This window comes from Pyrus communis, chromosome 14 (genome assembly GCF_963583255.1).
Source record: "Pyrus communis chromosome 14, drPyrComm1.1, whole genome shotgun sequence".
NCBI classification, from domain to species: Eukaryota; Viridiplantae; Streptophyta; class Magnoliopsida; order Rosales; family Rosaceae; genus Pyrus; species Pyrus communis.
Genome location: NC_084816.1, coordinates 22,296,725 through 22,313,357, shown reverse-complemented (window position 1 = coordinate 22,313,357; position 16,633 = coordinate 22,296,725). Strand labels below are relative to the sequence as shown.

At 32.2% G+C, this 16,633-nt stretch overlaps 1 pseudogene; it reads left to right on the top strand.

Moving 5' to 3' along the window:
• The first annotated feature begins 6,271 nt into the window (after positions 1-6,271).
• LOC137714603 (protein trichome birefringence-like 41) lies at positions 6,272-15,240 on the top strand (annotated as a pseudogene).
• Positions 15,241-16,633: the final 1,393 nt, after the last annotated feature.

Sequence of the window (16,633 nt, the reverse complement as noted above, 5' to 3'; positions counted from 1 at the left end):
GTGCGTACCAGAAGTAATATTGCGGGTGGGCTAGCTAAAACGTTTAATAACTTTTTGTTAAGCGTCTGTGTAAGTAATAATGCTATATTGTCTCTTGAAAATGAAGGTGTGTAAAAATTTATAAGTAAAATTTATCCAGTTAGTTTATTTTCGAGCAAGACAAATACACATTAAAAATAGAATACAAACCATAAGTTTTTTGAATTAAATAAAGGTATAAAGTTATATAAACATACAATGAGGTGCATTTGGATAAGTAATTATTGCCATGATCAGTGTTTAAAATATCCACAAAATTATCGGTATTTTTGTTAAAATATCCACAAAATTGTTGGTATTTTTGTTAAAATATCCATGATAGCCTTTGTGAGTGGTTCCATCACTGCGTATCAATATTACCTTAAAGTTAAAAATATTAACATTATTGTTGACTTATATTATAACACTTGGTGTACCATTTTGTGTTTTATATAAACATAAAAATACCTCATCGATAAAAAGAGTTGTAATTTATGAAAAAACAGTGGATGATGTTACTGACGTTCATCGATAAAAAGAGTTGTAACTTATATTATAATACTTGCTATATGGTTTACTTACATTCATAATACAGAACAAGTACGTACGTTGGAGTTTCAAAGGAACGTGTAATTTAACTCATTATTTATACAAAAAATTGAAGTATAATAAAAAGTTGTGTGTAATACACATAGAATTACCACGTAGAAAGTCATCCATGTATCGAGGAAAAAAATACAAAGGGGGTACCGTGACCATTATGTTAACTATTATTAAACAAAAAAATGTGCGAGAACATGAGTTCGATGTTTCGAGTTGGTGTGTCTGTTTGATTGTTATCACAGACAAGATGAAATTTACCATAACCTCTTCGGGCTGGAAGGGGTAGATAATTGTGGCTTGCCATCAATTGTCCCCCTTTGTAGAAATAAAAAATGTTTGACTGTTACCACAGATAAGATGAAATTCACCATAACCTCTCCGGACCGAAAGGGGTAGATAAATGTGACTTGCCATCAATTGTCCCCTTTTTTAGAAATATAAAATATAAAAAAATTCAGCAAGCCCCATTTTTAAATTCTAACCTCGTCTCTAGTGCATTTATGTGTTTACATTAGGGCTGCAAATTGGAATGTTATTTCTGATTCCGCTAGTAAAATTTTTGATTCTGCCTGTAAAACTCTAAAATCAAATATTTTCAGAAAAATTGAAACGGAAATGGGATGCTTTATTCCAAAAATTTGGAATTTATGATCCGAAGTTTTCGGAGTATTCCGAACTTATTTCGATAAAAAAAAAAACTTTTGGGATTTCTGATTTTTTTTTTAAAAGTTAATTTCTCATATTATATATTTAGTAATTAATTTTTATACTTACCTTGTTTTGGTCAAATAGATGAGTCAGACGATCACATGCCTCATTACTCACGTTGAAGATGATCACTTTCAACAGAAATTTGCTTAAATATTACCTAACTTGTTGTAGGGGTGTAGATATTTAACATCTAATCTAAAACAATTCATTATTAGTTAACAACTTAAACCTTGCTTCGTGTTGTAATTTACCATCTACAGTCAGTTGACAATGATTCGTTTTTTAGATGATGTGTATATCACACGTTAAGTGATGACAAAACATTATAAGAACATAACTCATTTACTGCATCAATTTTACAACGGACATTAATTGCCTGTTATAAAAAGTGACCATCTATCACAAATTTAGTCAGCATGTTATGAATGTTTTACAATAGACAAGTATGATCAGTTATAATAAAACAATTTACTAACGCGGTCTTAATAGTTCAAGTGATATGACTAAAAGCAGCATTCTTATTTTTCATAGAATATCTTCACCATGCCATGAATGATCTTATCAACACCGTAGATGATTTCTTACTTTGTACTTTCCATAAACTGATCAGAGAGCTTAATTACATTTTATTTTATTTTTTGTCATAAGATAGAATTTTATTGAATTAAATTCGAATCGTTACATGAGCATCTTCTGCTAGAATATTAAAAAGAAAGGCAAGACCTAACTCATTCCAACCAAATCTCCCGCTATACTTAACAACGTACGCCGCAATCAAATGAGCTACACGATTACAATGACGAAAGGTAAAGCAAAACCTCACCGACTGAAATAAGCTTGCCAGTCTCCAAATATCTTGGAGAGCTTAATTACTTTGATTGATGATAAATTAATGCACTAATCCAGTTGACTGGCTAGCACGTGATAGCTTGTGATGAGGTGTAATCATTAGCAGTAGCAGCATTGTGTGTGTAGGTACGTAAACAATTACAACCATCAACGTACTCGGCTCGTATTATTTCCCTTTCCAGTTTTGGCATCTCATTATAACTCGTAAACCTAAACCTAGCTAGTTGTAAAACCGTGTTAGTAACATCATTTGACTAATCACTTGGAGACGAAAGCGAGGTGATGAACTAGTTACTCAACGACTACGATTCATTTAAAAGAGACTTATTAAAAGCCATTGACAAAGAATAATTTTTCAATGTCTCTAAAACACAAAGTATTTAACGACTACATGCCATCAAGGGTGGAGCCAAAAATTTTATGGTAACCTTTGTGAGTAGCTTCTCATTGAGTGTCATAATATAAATAAATGAATTTTACCCTTTTTGTTTTGGTCAAATAGATGGATATTACCTTAAAACATATTATATCAACATTATCATTTTCATATTTATTATCATAATGTTTAGTGTACCATTTTATGTTGTTGTATAAACATATAAGTTTATCATCGACAAAAGAGTTGTAATTTATGGGACAACAGTGGATGACTTTTTCCATTGCACAGTTTTAGCTCATACCTGAGCCCCTCGTTTTGCGTAAATTTCCCACTTGACATACCACTCTTTGCTTGAACAAGAACGTATTCTCTAATTATTTTCATGAGAATTAAATTAATTATTTAAGGTTTTGACGTGTCTTTTTCCTCAAATTGAGGAATGAGTGTTGTCAATCCCTATGGATTTGGATCCCATCTGGATCCAAATTGTAGATATTATAAAGATCCTTACATCTTAGTCATTTATTGTATATCATGTGGTAAAAAATTATTTGATTTTTTTTCATTTAAAACTAAACACAAATAGTACATAACGAAAACTGACCGTACGATGTACGATGAACGACTAAGGATGTGAGGATCCCTAAGATCCCCACAAAAAGAATCCGGAGAGGATCCTCATCCAATTCCTATAATCTCCAGACTCCAGTTTTCCAAAATATAAAATTGTGGCAAGAAGGTAAAAATGCAAAATATCAAAATGGGTCTTTCATGTTCAAAGAGTGGTACTATGACTACCTATTTGACTCTATTTATTTTTCCAACCACCTTATAGTTGTAGCTGAGTAGGCATAGCCTTTCTCAATAAATTGGATAAAGTTGAAATTATATAATTAGAGCAAGACGGAAAAAGCATATAGTATGTGAAAAATACGTATGTGTATTATTCAACAAATTCTTTAAAATAGTGAATACTTGTTTATTTTATTTTATTTCTTTAACAATTTGTTTAGAAAGGTAAGCTTTAAGTGTATAATAAAAAAATGGTGGGAACATAATGTGTATTAAAAGTCACTACATCCATAACAAGTACGTTGAAGTTAAAAAAAATACAATTTAACGCATTATTCATACAGAAAGTATATCTTTTTAAAATATACACTAATCTAGTTTACTTTTGACTTGTATTATTTCACTTTTCCAGTTTTACCATCCATTCCCATATAACCCTTACCAGTCACTAAATTGTTGTATCATTGAGTGAAAAGTAGGTTTTTTTTTTAATCATGAATAAAAAATTGAAAAACAAAGAGTTCTATCATATTATTCTTAATTTGGACGTTCTTAGAATTTAAAAAATTTATTTTTATGGATTTGTATATAACTATATCAAATATATACAAATTAATTAATTTGTCATTCTTCTGTTTATTTTAGACACATGAATTAGCATTTGAAATCCCACATTCAAATTAACTACTTTTAAGAAAAGGATAATAATTTTTTAAACTTGAACAAATTCTATGACCAGAAAAGAATTGCATGAACAACCCAATTATTTTATATAATAATTCGTGGGGTAGATGAGATCAATGTTATGTTTAAAAAACACATGAACAAATTGTGGCAGGGGAGAGGGGCCCCTCTGAATATATATATAAACCGACTCTTGGCTTCCTCCCAATGATTTTCCCGAGGAATATAGTGTTTGGCTGCATGGAAAAAGTCGGTCGTGGCAGCCGTTCATGGATGCGACGGTCTGTCCGATCGCACCTCAAACAAATTTGACCTTTTAATTTCCTGCTGGGACAATATTCGACATAAACTTTTGTTCCGGTTCTACCGAAAAAGAAGCATGAAGTCAAAGTAACGCTAGACTGCAATGTGTAATTTGGAGATTAAGATTAAGGAAAGAGATTTTTATTTTATTAAAAAAGAATATTTTTGTTGTGGGATCTGTTTTATATCGAACTTCAATAATTCAAATCGTCTATTTTGTAAGTCTCGATTTATGGATCATCTTTGCAAAAATCCAATTCAATTTAAAACCATTTGCAAATTTAACTATCACAATGAAATTTCAATGTTTTCGTATAACAAAGTGTTCGTAATTTTTTTGAACTCAATTGAATGTCTAAAATATTTCTAATTTGGCTAGTATTTTGCACGGTTAATCTGTGAGCTACAACTTAAAAAACAAATGATTCAAATCCTTAAACTTCAATGTGATGTAAATTCCACAACTAATCCCTATTTTTATGAAAATTGAGAATGCCTTCTCTTAAATCCTCCTCTAGTAGATATTGTGGAAGGAGATAGTGTGGAAGGGAAGGGATTGGGACTCGGGAGGGTCTTGAAGCTTGATTTGATTGGGGGAGACAATTTACAAAAGGACGTTGACATGCTCATCTACAATACGTGGCATTGGTAGAATTGTAGAGGGAAAGAGATCCTCTCCAGATCCCTTCTACCAACTCTACCAAGACCACAAATTCGGATCTTTGAAATTTGATCCAGCGGCTACAAATAGGGGCTCACTTTAAAAGTTATACTAACTTTAGCCGTTGGATTAAATTTCAAAAGCCCGGATTTGTGACCTTGGTGAACTTAGTGGAAGGGATCCGAAGAGGACCTTCTCAATCGTAAGCCTATAACTAATATAAATGTGAGGAGGATTCTTTTAAAGTGAGATTTTTTTATAAATTTTTTGTCGCCTCACAATTTAATGTTAATTTTTGTATTAATATTATAAAATATTGTGTAAAAAAATATGAGATAATGAGTTTGTGTTGAAGACTTGAAGTAGGAGGCCATATAAGCAACGACATTGACCGCATGTTTGCTTTTTAGAAGGCACTCATTACTTAGGGCTGGTTATGGGTAACATTGATCCACCAAAATCTAGGGTTCTTCCCGGGAAGAATTTCTCCCTCTCATTACAAGTAACTTTCATATCTAATATAAATAATGTATGATAATAATCAAAACAAAATTGTTATTAGCACTCTAAGAAATTTATTTTACTCTCGCAAGACTCTTTGTAATGCAATTTATCTATTATATTCCTATTAAAGAGGAGTTGCCCAATGATTGGAGCGAATTCCAAACCCTTATTCTACATAACTCATCCTGAGTTTGATTTTCGGCTGAAATGCTTATGTGAGTCTTTCAACTTTCAGGAGAGTGAACTGTCGTGGCTTCATCACCAGTTTGTCCCGTCAAAATAAAAAGTGTACTTAGAAACTTTTTAAAGTGTCAATAGAAACTGTATTAATTAAAATTCAACTTTTTAGGCCACTCAGTACTACGGTCTAATAGTATTCCTTTTCACTTAGAAGCGAGGGGTCTTAAGTTCAAATCTCATGGATGGGGAATTTGATACCAAATTAGGATGTCTATTGTGTGGCTTAGCCGAACTCTCCATCCTTCTATTGTAAAAATATCGATGTACTAAAAAAAAAAAAATTCAACTTTTTAGTATTAGCTTGAACTTTTTTTATTAGATGTCGTCGTCATTGGTTGTCAATCGTGAATATATAAAAAAAAAAAAAATTTAACATAGAGTACATAAACTAATAATCGTCCAAATATACGTGAAAACCATTGTCATTATAATTTTTGAATCATATGTTGTGGAGAACTGTTATGAGGTTTATTATAGTGACATCAGTCAAATTAGTAGTCTCTTAATTTTGATTGTAGTGGCAGTGAATGGCAAGAACCGAGGGCAAGAAGTTGTGCAGGGCAAAAGGTGCCTTTGCTTGGGTCGACCTATCCAGGAGGTTTGCCACCAGCTCTGAGTGTGCTGAAGAATGTGTGAAGCACAATCAAAAAGCCAGTGACATTGCTGGATATAACAAATCTCTCACTCCTGCGTAAAGATGGACATCCTTCAATTTATGGGTTGGGAGGCCGCACCGGAATGGATTGTAGTCATTGCCTCATTGGTGTCTTTGTGGAGTCCCAGATAAAGGGAATGAGATTCCCTACAATTTTATTCTTTGAGACATTAATTATTGAATACCATAAAAAAGATGGCGTCATATGATATTGAAATAAGGGCATGTAGATAATGCTAGAAATATAGGCGATGTGGAAGCTACTTCTCTTACAACAAAATGCATAAATATTAGTAAATGAGAATTTATGTTGACATGGTAAATCATATAAAATAATAAAACAATACAATACTTGTCTTTTGTAGGTAGAAACGCTCTTCGTTGATGCTTGATCAGAACAAGATTTTAGGTTAAGGCGTGGAAACTCACCTTCCTTAAGAGTAGATTTTGCTCCTTTGAGACAATGTTTTGGTGTAGCAGGTTATGATGCCTTACTCTCTAGGATACAACAACCTATGATCCTTGTAAACGTACACTTGCAATACTTGGATCGGTTGAACAACTCAATTTTTACGTTGGTATGGAGGAGGTGAAGAATATAATAAAGCTTTCACGAATCATTTGATTAATTACTTGGAGACGAAAGCAAGATGAAACTAACTTCTTCATTGATCCATGTAAAGGAGGAATTTTCTATTCTATCACGGAGTATGGAACACTGCAACTGTTTTAACCATTAGAATTTTTCGTTCATGTGATTATTTGGAGACGAAAGCTTAGCTGAACTAGTTACAAGTTCAAAGAAACTTCGTCATTGGATCATTTAAAGGGGACTAAAAGCTACAATAAGAGAAATTTTTTAGCGTATCAAAAACGTGCGTACCAGAAGTAATACTGCTGGTGGGCTAGCCAAAACGTCTAATAACTTTTTGTTAAGCGTCTGTGTGAGTAATAATGCTGTATTGTCTCTTGAGAATGAAGATGTGTGAAATTTTATAAGCAAAATTTATCCAGTTAGTTTATTTTCGACCAAGACAAATACACATTAAAAATAGAATACAAACCATAAGTTTTTTGAATTAAATAAAGGTATAAAGTTATACAAACATACAATGAGGTGCATTGGATAAGTAATTATTGTCATGATCAGAGTTTAAAATATCCACAAAATTATCGGTATTTTTGTTAAAATATCCACAAAATTGTTGGTGTTTTTGTTAAAATATCCATGATAGCATTTGTGAGTGGCTCCGTCATTGCGTGTCAATATTACCTTAAAGTTAAAAATATTAACATTATCGTTGACTTATATTATAATACTTGTTGTACCATTTTGTGTTTTATATAAACATAAAAATACCTTATCGATAAAAAAGTAATTTATGAAGAAAAAAAAAATGATGTTACTGACGTTCATCGATAAAAAGAGCTGTAACTTATATTTGCTATATGGTTTACTTACATTCATAATACAGAACAAGTACGTTGGAGTTTCAAATTAAGGAACGTGTAATTTAACTCATTATTCATACGAAAAATTGAAGTATAATAAAAAGTTGTGTGTAATACACATAGAATTACCACGTAGAAAGTCATCCATGTATCGAGGAAAAAACACAAAAGGGGTACCGTGACCATTATGTTAACTATTATTAAACAAAAAAAAAAAATGAGAGGTCCTAGGTTTGATGCTCCGAGTTGGTGTGTCTATTTAACTGTTACCACATGCAAGATGAAATTCACCATAACCTCTCCAGGCCAGAGGTGGTGGATAACCGGGGCTTGCCATAAATTGTCCCCCTTTTTAGAAATAAAAAATATACAAAAATTTAGCAAGCCCCATTTTTAAATTCTAACCTCGTCTCTAGTGTATTTATGTGTTTACATTAGGGGTGCAAATTGGAATGTTATTTCTGATTCCGCTAGTAAAATTTTTTATTCTACCAGTAAAACTCTAAAATGGGAAACTTGAAATGAGTCCAAATTTGTAAGCAATTACAAGATATAGTCCAATTTTATTTAATTATTGATTTAAGTCCAATGACTCATTATCCACGTCATTTTATTTTCATTTTTTTGTCAAAATTACCCCTCTATTAACATTATCCCTTAATTCTAGATTTACTTGTATTATGAAATTAATTATAATTGATTATTTATCTTTAAATAATCCCCTACTTGTAGAATTAGTTTTAAAGTATATCTCTTCTTCCATAACTCCCGTATACAATTTGTGATGTGTTCTCCAATCCCCTTCCTTCTTGTTCAATCTTCTTCTTTCAAGCTCTTATGATTTCTTCCTCCTTTTTGAAATACAAGGTCACAATTTCTAATAGTGGTATAGAGCTTTGAAGTATGCCAATACACCAACAAAAGGTGCGTTGATGTACGTGGTTGGTTTTGGTTTTGTAGCATCAAATATTGCATCTTCCTACTCGTCATCCCCACTAGGTCCTCCCACAATAGCACTAGTTAGGTCGTTTTGATTGGGAACATTGCCATGAAAATATGAGTTTCATGCATGCACTGGTAATTTCTTCCTAATTTTTAGTTTGAACTTGGATTATACATATTTTTCTTTTCAACCTTTATAGGAAATGCATTGCTTTGTTTATCTACCTGTATTATATATTTTTGTAATGAATCTATTTGTATATTTTGTTTATTCTACCAGTGTTATAGATTAATTGTATTTTATCTACCTATATATCACAAAATTTTCTATCTCAAATTAATTGTGTTATCTACCTATACGATATGTTTTTGCTCATTAGTCTATTTATATCACATATTATTTTGTGTTATCTATCTATATGATAGGTTTTTATTCATAGTCTACCTATATCATAGATTAATTAATATTATCTACCTACATCACAAAATTTTTATCTACCTCGACAATGTTTCTTTTAATTTTTGATAAACTTATAAGATTGGTTGTAATGTGTTTTTAAAATGTTTTTAATTAGAAAAGGATAGATAAAAGTATTTGAAGATTCAAAATTTTAAAATTTTAAATTCAAAAATAAAGAATTTAAATATTTTTTATTTTCAAAGGGCAAAATAGGTGTAATAAAAAATTAAATAAAATTGGACCCAATCCGAAAACAGGTAAATTTTTTGGATTGGATCAAACTGCCCCTAAAATCAAATATTTTCGGGAAATTTAAAATGGAAATGGGATGCTTTATAGATTCCATTGGAATTTCTGATCTGAAGTTTTCGAAGTATTCCGAACTTATTTCGATAAAAAAAACTTTTGGGATTTCTGATATTTTTTTAAAAGTTAATTTCTCATATTATATATTTAGTAATTAATTTTTATACTTACCTTGTTTTGGTCGAATAGGTGAGTCAGACGATCACATGACTCATTACCCACGTTGAAGATGATCACTTTCAAGAGAAATTTGCTTAAAAATTACCTGAACTTGTTGTAGGGGTGTAGATATTTAACATCTAATCTAAAAACAATTCATTATTAGTTGACAACTTAAACCTTGCTTCGTGTTGTAATTTACCACCTACAGTCAGTTGACAATGGTTCGTTTTTAAGATGATGTGTATATCACACGTTAATTGATGACAAGACTTTATAAGAACACAACTCGTTTACCGCATCAATTTTACAACGGACATTAGTTGCTTGTTATAAAAAGTGACCATCTACCACAAATTTAGTTAGCATGTTATGAATATTTTACAATGAACAAGTATGGTCAGTTATAATAAAACAATTTACTAACACCGTCTTAATAGGTCAAGTGATATGACTAAAAGCAGCATTCTTATTTTTCATAGAATATCTTCACCATGCCATGAATGATCTTATCAACACCGTAGATGATTTCTTACTCGTACTTTCCATAAACTGATCAGAGAGCTTAATTACTTTGATTGATGATAAATTAATGCACTAATCTAGTTGACTGGCTAGCACGTGATAGCTTGTGATGAGGTGTAATCATTAGCAGTATAGCAGCATTGTGTGTGTAGGTACGTAAACGATTACTACTATCAACGTACTTGGCTCGTATTATTTCCCTTTCCAGTTTTGACATCTCATTTTCATGTATAACTCTTAAACCTAAACCTAGCTAGTTGTAAAACTGTGTTAGTAACATCATTTGACTAATCACTTGGAGACAAAAGAGAGTTGATGAACTGGTTACTCACCGACTACGATTCATTTAAAAGAGACTAATTAAAAGCTATGGCCAAGAATAATTTTTCAATATATCCAAAACATAAAGTATTTAACGACTACGTGCTATCAAGGATGGAGCCAAAATTTTTATGGTAGCCTTTGTGAGTAGCTTCTCATTGAGTGTCATAATATAAATAAATGAATTTTACCCTTTTTGTTTTGGTCAAATAGATGGATATTACCTTAAAACATATTATATCAACATTATCATTTTCATATTTAATATCATAATGTTTGGTGTACCATTTTGTGTTGTTGTATAAACATATAAGTTTATCATCCACAACAGAGTTGTAATTTATGGGACGACAGTGGATGACTTTTTCCATTGCATAGTTTTAGCTCATATCTGAGCCCCTCGTTTTGCGTAAATTTCCCACTTGACATACCACTCTTTGCACAAGAATGTATTCTCTAATTATTTTCATGAGAATTAAATTAATTCTTTAAGGTTTTGATGTGTCTTTTTCCTCAAATTGAGGAATGAGTGTTGTCAATTCCTATGGATTTGGATCGCATCTGGATTCAAATTGTGGATATTATAGGGATCCTTACATCTTAGTCATTCATTATATATCGTGCGGTAAAAATTCATTTGACTTTTTTTATTTAAAACTAAACACAAATAGTACATGACGAAAACCGACCGCATGATATATAATGAACAGCTAAGAATGTGAGGATCCCTAAGATCCTCACAAAAAGGATCCGAAGAGGAACCTCATCCAATTCCTATCATCTCTAGACCCCAGTCTTCCAAAATATAAAATTGTGGGAAGAAGGTAAAAATGCAAAATATCAAAATGGGTCTTTCATATTCAAAGTGGGTACTATGACTACCTATTTGACTCTATTTATTTTCCCAACCACCTTATAGTTGTATAGTTGTATTTATCATGAATATTTACACTAATTAGTAGCTGAGTAGGCATAGCCTTACTCTATAAATTGGATAAAGTTGAAAATTATATAATTAGATCAAGTCGGAAAAAGCATATAGTATACAAAAAATACGTATGTGTATTATTTAGCAAATTCTTTAAAATAGTGAAAACTTGTTTATTTTATTTCTTTAACAATTTGTTTAGAAATGTAAGCTTTATGTGTATAATTAAAAAATGGTGGGAACATAATGTGTATTAAACGTCACTACATCCATAACAAGTACGTTGAAGTTAAAAAAGGTACAATTTAACGCATTATTCATACAGAAAGTATATCTATTTAAAAAAAAAAAAACTACTAATCTAGTTTACTTATTTCACTTTTCCAGTTTTAGTATCCATTCCCATATATAACCCTTCCCAGTCACTAAATTGTTGTATCATTGAGTGGAAAGTATGTTTTTTTTTCATGAATCAAAAATTGAAAAACAAGGAGTTCTGTCGTATTATTCTTAATTTGGACGTTCTTAGAATTTAAAATTTTTATTTTTATGGATTTATATATAAATATACAAAAATTAATTAATTTGTCATTCTTCTGTTTATTTTAGACACATGAGTTAACATTTGAAATCCCACATTCCAAATTAATTAATTTTAAGAAAAGGATAATATTTTTATAAACGTGAACAAATTCTATGACCAGAAAAGAATTGCATGAACAACCCAATTATTTTATATAATAATTCGTGGGGTAGATGAGTACATAGATCAGTGGAGGATCTAGGAAATAATATTAAGGGAGTCAGTAAGAATAGCGCGTTGCGCACATAAATTTTTTTTTTAACAGAAATATTATGCATATCGTCATTTCATCGAGTCTTGATAGGCCTTAAGTCATTTGGAAAGACATACTGCATAACTGTTAATGTCTCATTTGCGTGGGTAACTAACATGTTTCAAGGATGTTCTCATATGAATGCTTAACAAAGAAACACACTTATCTTGAACACACTAACATTGTTTGATATCATTGCATCTCATTAATATGTTTGTCTAAGAATGATAATACTTTGTTATTTTCTGAGATCACCATTTCATTTACTTTGCATTTTTGGATAATTTTTTACTTGGTTCTTTTTTTTTCTACCTACAATTGTAATCACAACTAACAAACAAGCCAGAGGTAAATAATATTAGGACTAGATTGTAAAAGGGCAACACCTCTCTAATGCATTTTATCAAGCAATTGAAGGGCAACTCCAACCTTTAAAGGGGTAGCACCCAAATCATTTATGAACATTCACCGAAGTTTAAAAAATCAGCACTCAAGTTATCCTTGAACATTCACTAAGTTCTGGGATCAACTAACCCCCTGCCCCTCAATGCATTAGCTAGATCAATGTTATGTTTAAAAAACACATGAACAAATTGTGGCAGGGGAGAGGGGCCCCTCTGAATATATAAAGCGACTCTAGGCTTCCTCTCAATGATTTTCCCAAGGAATATAGTGTTTGGCTGCATGGAAAAAGTCGGTCGTGGCAGCCTTTCATGGATGCGACGGTCTGTTCGATCGCACCTCAAACAAATTTGACCTTTTAATTTCCTGCTGCGACAATATTCGACATAAACTTTCGTTCCGGTTCTGCCGAACAAGAAGCATGAAGTCAAAGTGACGCTAGACTGCAATCTGTATTTTGGAGATTAAGATTAAAGGAAAGAGATTCTTATTTTATTAAAAAAGAATATTTGTTGTGGGATCTGTTTTATATCGAATTTCAATAATCTGAATCGTCTATTTTGTAAGTTTCGATTCATAAATTATCTTTGCAAAAATTCAATTCAATTTGAAACCATTTGCAAATTAACTATCACAATGAAATTTCAATGTTTTTGTATAACAAAGTATTCGTTAATTTTTTTGAACTCAATTGGATATCTCAAATATTTCCAATTTAACTAGTATTTTGCACGTATGATCTGTGAGGTACAACTTGAAAAACAAACGGTTCAAATCGTTAAACTTCAATGTGGTGTAAATCCCACAATTAATCCCTATTTTTATGAAAATTGAGAATGCCTTCTCTTAAATCCTCCTCTAGTAGATATTTGTGGAAGGGTGAAAGGATTGGGACTCGGGAGGGTCTTGAAGCTTGATTTGATTGGGGGAGGCAAGTTACAGAAGGACGTTGACATGCTCATCTTCAATACGTGGCATTGGTAGAATCCTAGAGGGAAAGGGATCCTCTCCGGATCCCTTCCACCAAGTCTACCAAGATCACAAATTCGGATTTTTGAAATTTGATCCAACGGTTACAAACAATAGCCTACTTTAAAGGTTATACTAACTTTAGCCGTTGGATCAAATTTCAAGGGCCCGGATTTGTGGCCTTAACTTGGTGGAAGGGATCCGGAGAGGACCTTCTCAAACGTAAGCCTATAACTACTATAAATGTGAGGAGGATTTTCTTAAAGTGAGATTTTTAATAAGTTTTTATTGCCTCACAATTTAATGTTAATTTTTGTATTAATATTATAAAATATTGTGTAAAAAATATGAGATAATGAGTTTGTGTTGAAGACTTGAAGTAGGAGGCCATATACGCAACGACATTGGCCGCATGTTTGCTTTTTAGAAGGCACTCATTACTTAGGGCTGGTTATGGGTAATATTGATCCACCAAAATCTAGGGTTCTTCCAGGGAAGAATTTCTCCCTCTCATTACAAGTAACTTGCATATCTAATATAAATAATGTATGATAATATTCAAAACAAAATTGTTATTAACAATCTAAGAAATTTATTTTACACTCACAAGACTCTTCGTAATGCAATTTATCTATTATATTCCTATTAAAGAGGAGTTGCCCAATGATTGGAGCGAATTCCAAACCTTTATTCCACATGACTCATCCTGTTTGATTTTCAGGAAAGTGAACTGTTGTGGCTTCATCATCAGCTTGTCCCGTCAAAATAAAAAGTGTACTTAGAAACTTTTTAAAGTGTCAATAGAAACTGTATTAATTAAAATTCAACTTTTTAGGCCATTCAGTACTACGGTCTAATAATATTCCTCTTCGCTTATAAGTGAGAGGTCTTAAGTTCGAATCTCGTGGATGAGGAATTTGATACCAAATTAGGATGTCTATTGTGTGGCTTAGCTGAACTCTCTCTCCTTCTAGTGTAAAAATATCGATGTACTAAAAAAAAATTCAACTTTTTAGTATTAGCTTGAACTTTTTTTATTAGATGTCGTCGTCATTGGTTGTCAATCGTGAATATATAAAAAAATAAAATTTAACATAGATTACATAAACTAATAATCGTCCAAATACACGTGAAAACAATTGTCATTATAATTTTTGAATCATTTGTTGTGGAGAACTGTTATGAGGTTTATTACGGTGACATCAATCAAATTAGTAGTCTCTTAATTTTGATTGTAGTGGCAGTGAATGGCAAGAACCGAGGGCAAGAAGTTGTGTAGGGCAAAAGGTGCCTTTGCTTGGGTCGACCTATCCGGGAGGTTTGCCACCAGCTCTTAGTGTGCTGAAGAATGTGTTAAGCACAATAAAAAAGCCAGTGACATTGTTGGATATAACAAACCTCTCACTCCTGCGTAAAGATGGACATCCTTTAATATATGGGTTGGGAGGCCGCACCGGAATGGACTGTAGTCATTGCCTCATTGGTGTCTTTGTGGAGTCCCAGATACAGGGAATGAGATTCTCTACAATTTTATTCTTTGAGACATTAATTATTGAATACCATAAAATAGATGGCGTCATATGACGTTGAAATAAGGGCATGTAGACAATGCTAGAAATATAGGCGATGTGGATGCTACTTCTCTTACAACAAAATACATAAATATTAGTAAATGAGAATTTATGTTGACATGGTAAATCATATAAAATAATAAAACAATACAATACTTGTCTTTTGTAGGCAGAAACGCTCTTCGTTGATGCTTGATCAGAACAAAATTTTAGATTAAGGCGTGGAAACTCACCTTCCTTAAGAGTAGATTTCGCTCATCTGAGACAATGTCTTGGTGTAGCAGGTTATAACGCCAGGATATAACAACCTATGATCCTTGTAAGTATACACTTGTAATACTTGGATCGGTTGAACAACTCGATTTTTACGTTGGTAAGGAGGAGGTGAAGAATATAATAAAGTTTTCACGAATGATGAATAAAAAAGATAGAAGAAGAAAGAAGAGGAGATGATTGTAATCTTCAACCTTTTTCATAAAGATTAGCATGTATATATCTAGGACGGGAGTACTTTTGCTCGCCATGATAAACTATAGTGTATACTCGTTGACTTTGTAGAAGTGCATATGCTACCTGTTTGGATGCCCCCCAAAAGTGTCCCTTCTTAAATTTGTAGACGTACGTTAGTCCAATTGGCTTGGGTAGTGTTCCCAACAGCTCGCATCTAAGTTTCAATTCCTCTTCCGCAAGTTATATTTTAGAATATCACTTTGTAAAAAATTATGGTATGTTCAGGATCCATGGTTTATAACAGCAAGACAGTTGAAGGTATTAGCTATCTATAGATAAGCAAATTGAATGTTATAAAAATGAAAGAAGGCAGTTAGATAAATGTTTAACCATAAGGAATTCAAGCTGTAAGAATACACCATAGGGATTAGAAGTGAAGAACGAAGTGCCAACTGTCGACTACCTGACGCACTCCCCCTCCTCCTTCATTCGGGCTTGAGACTGGCCGTGTAAGATAAACTTACACAGACGGAGTTAGTTCATACTGTAAGAATAATCTAAAATATACTGATTGAGAACTTGAAGTGAAGGTTTTGTGCATAAATATAAATATATAGATTACTGATTGAGCATCCCACATTTTGTTAAACTCAGTTTCTGTTCAATCTAAAACATGAAGAACCACATCTTACAAAGAAAAAGTCGCCTGCTCGGAAATCAAAGACACACCTATCGATGACGAAAGAGGACCCTCTAATTTACGCACGGATATGGGAATCTAGTTGGCATCCTAAAATTTACAATTAAGCTTGACAAGGAACTACAGGCGATTAACGTGCCTCATGTGATGTATTGACATAGGAAATATAGATAAGGTTCACTGCCCAGACCAGCTTTAGGTGTGTCGACATCA